The following is a 3961-nucleotide window of genomic DNA, read 5'->3' on the forward strand; positions in this document are numbered from 1 at the left end:
TGCTGAGAGGAGACGGAGCAGAAAGGAGGCTCAGAGGAGGTTCAGAGGAGGCTCAGAGGAGGTGATGCTGTGTTTCTGGGGGGTCGTGCTCCTCCTCCTGGGGGGGGCGGAGGCTCAGAGTGGAGACTCAGACTCAGGTAAGACCACCTTCATCAGTAAACTCTTTATCTGGCATCAGTAACTTTAGACCGTTCATCCTCAGTCCTCATCAGTGTGGGGTACTTACTCAGAAAAAGTAATCTATTACTCACCAATAGTTACTATCTAAACCAGTAATGAGTTACGGCGTGACTCCTTGGTTGTCCTCACTGCATGTGGAGACAGTTTATCACAGGTAGGGGGCGCTCTTTTCACGCTCACTGTTCCCGCCAAAGACACAAAGAAGACAGAGGAGCCTGAGGAGTCTGTCTGACGGGGTCTGCTCCAACACCTCGGTAAGTTTTCATTCCTACTGTTGAAATGTTTATCTTTAAACTATAGGAGGGTAAATTCAGCATTAAATCTCCACTGACACGTTTTTAAAGGAAATTCATGATGAAGGTTAGCTCGTCTTCAACAGGGCTGCCTAGTTAGCTAATGTCACAGCGCTGAACTTCATTTGTTGGTTTTTAATTTTATTTCTGCTTTACTGTCAAAATTACACGCGAGGTTTAAATTTATAGTCAGCTTAACAATCGCTCCTTTTAGTAAAGTCAGCATGAATCCTGTCACGTTAACATTTAGCTAGCTAGGTTAAAGTCAATACCACGGTCTGTTAACGCCGCCATGCTACTGTAAACCAGGGTCAGGGTCGGGGTCATCAGGGCTGAACTCCTACGGTAGACGACTGTACTCTTTAACAGACATGTTTCTGATATAACCATGACCCGTGATGCTCAACCTGTGGCTCCTTTATGTCTTCATTTTAAATATTAGACCTTTAAAAAGGGAAACTTTCACCATTTAAAGCTATCTTTCTCCATTCAATATCCCTTTGGATGTGACAATTTTTGCCTCTTCTTTTTGCCACTTTTTTGCCCTTTTCTTACAATTTTTGGCCATTAAATACCACTTGTTTCCTTTTCCTTTTTTTTTTTGGCAATTTGCCGATCTTGACTGCTTTTTGCCCATTTCAGTCACTTTTCACTCAATTTTTTGCCACTTTCAGAACATTTTTTCTACTTTCTGACCATTTTTCCATGTTTCTCCTCATTTTCACCCCTTTACACTAAATCTAGAAAAGATATTTTTCACCAGTTTGGCTCTTTGGTTGAGTAACACTGTCTATGACCAAATAACTAGGACCTTTGGGACTAGGACCTTTGGGACTAGTACCTTTGGGACTAGGACCCTCAGGACTAGGACCTTTAGGACTAGGACCTTTAGGACTAGGACCTTTGGGACTAGGACCCTCAGGACTAGGACCTTCAGGACTAGGACCCTCAGGACTAGGACCTTTAGGACTAGGACCTTTAGGACTAGGACCTTTGGGACTAGGACCCTCAGGACTAGGACCTTTAGGACTAGGACCTTTGGGACTAGGACCCTCAGGACTAGGACCTTCAGGACTAGGACTTTAAGGACTAGGACCCTCAGGACTAGGACCTACTGGACTAGGACCTTTAGGACTAGGACCTTCAGGACTAGGACCTTCAGGACTAGGACCTTTAGGACTAGGACCTTCAGGACTAGGACCTTTAGGACTAGGACCCTCAGGACTAGGACCTTCAGGACCAGGACCTTTAGGACTAGGACCTTCAGGACTAGGACCTTCAGGACTTGGACCTTTAGGACTAGGACCTTCAGGACTGGGACCTTCAGGACTAGGACCTTCAGGACTAGGACCTTCAGGACTAGGACCTTTAGGACTAGGACCTTCAGGACTAGGACCTTCAGGACTAGGACCTTTAGGACTAGGACCTTCAGGACTAGAACCTTTAGGACTGGGACCTTAAGGACTGGGACCTTTAGGACTAGGACCTTCAGGACTAGGAACTTTAGGACTAGGACCTTCAGGACTAGGACCTTTAGGACTAGGACCTTCAGGACTAGGACCTTTAGGACTAGGACCTTCAGGACTAGGACCTTTAGGACTAGGACCTTTAGGACTAGGACCCTCAGGACTAGGACTTTCAGGACTAGGACCTTCAGGACTAGGACCTTCAGGACTAGGACCTTCAGGACTAGGACCTTTAGGACTAGGACCTTTAGGACTGGGACCTTCAGGACTGGGACCTTCAGGACTAGGACCTTCAGGACTAGGACCTTTAGGACTAGGACCTTCAGGACTAGGACCTTCAGGACTAGGACCTTTAGGACTAGGACCTTCAGGACTAGGACCTTCAGGACTAGGACCTTTAGGACTAGGACCTTCAGGACCAGGACCTTAAGGACTAGGACCTTTAGGACTAGGACCCTCAGGACTAGGACCTTCAGGACTAGGACCTTTAGGACTAGGACCTTCAGGACTAGGACCTTCAGGACTAGGACCTTTAGGACTAGGACCTTCAGGACCAGGACCTTAAGGACTAGGACCTTAAGGACTAGGACCTTCAGGACTAGGACCTTTAGGACTAGGACCCTCAGGACTAGGACCTTCAGGACTAGGACCTTCAGGACTAGGACCTTCAGGACTAGGACCTTTAGGACTAGGACCTTCAGGACTAGGGCCTTCAGGACTAGGACCTTTAGGACTAGGACCTTCAGGACTAGGACCTTCAGGACCAGGACCTCCAGGACCAGGACCTTCAGGACCAGGACTGTGTGCCTGTTGTATTTAATGTAATACTGAATGCTTTCATGTGTTTTCTGCTTTGTTTCTGGGGAGTCTGTATTTTCCTGGTCCTGGAGTGTGTTTGGGGGTTTCAGTCGGCAGGTTTTCATCCCTTCTAGTGTTTTGCCATTTACCCGTATCTTCCATAATTTCTTCTCTCTTGCCGTAGTCTGGTTTGCCACACCTGTTTTGCGTTTTACTAGGCTGAAACCGTCTTCATGCGATCTTCTTCGTGGTGAACATGCAGCAGATAAACAGCTCTGGGTGAACAGTGGACTGTATGTGAGCTCCATGGGAAACCCTGAGACCTTTCAGGATAAACACCCCTGAATGAAACAGTCACTGGTTTAAATATTTGTTCCTGTTTTATTCCTTCATCAGGCAGAGGTAGTAAACATTTCTGAGTCTGGTTAGATTTATCACATGGACATAAACAAAGATGAACAAACAGTGAAGATCTGTCCAGAGTATGAACTAGAGCAAGAGACTAACTTCATTTATTATTTAAAAAGATCATTTGACACATTATAGTTTAACTCAGGCTGACAGATATTTAAAAAGTGTGATTTCAGCATCATCATGTAAACAACAGGAAATAAAGGGTCTAGCTAAAAGGTTTGATTGTTACTAATATTTTGGAGTGTCTCAGACCACAGCAGTATAAATGGTACGGCTCTCTTGTTAATATGGTTGCTGTTTTATCTTCTTCTTTCAGTTTGATGCAGAGTTCTGAAAAATGTTTCCAGGGAAGGAGGAGCCGTTTCCTCAGAAGGACGCATCATTCCAGATTCATATCATCATCATATCCTGTCTGAAAATTAATCAAATAAATCTGAGCAGAATTTGATGCAGTTATTTTGTGATTTATTTATCTGAGTTTTAGTATAAGGGCAACAAAAAACAAACATTTTAGGATCATTTTAGAAAAAAACAATCATAAACCATGTGCACACACACGTCCTTAACTAGACGCGCCAGTGTGTTAAAATGATCATGTGTTCTTTTTAACACATCTGTTTTGAGAGTGTAATATAATATGATGGCACTAGTTTTCCTGCAGTGAAAGGTGTAAGGATACGTGAGTGACATCAGCATCAGGAGTGATACTACAGCCAGGCATTAGTGCGTCTGTAGGGATCAGTCTGTGGTAATAAAGCTAACTAAAGACCGTCTCCACCTCCTGATCCTTCTACAGCTGCGTCTCTCTTC

The sequence above is a fragment of the Cheilinus undulatus genome, linkage group 17 (assembly GCF_018320785.1).
Source record: "Cheilinus undulatus linkage group 17, ASM1832078v1, whole genome shotgun sequence".
NCBI classification, from domain to species: Eukaryota; Metazoa; Chordata; class Actinopteri; order Labriformes; family Labridae; genus Cheilinus; species Cheilinus undulatus.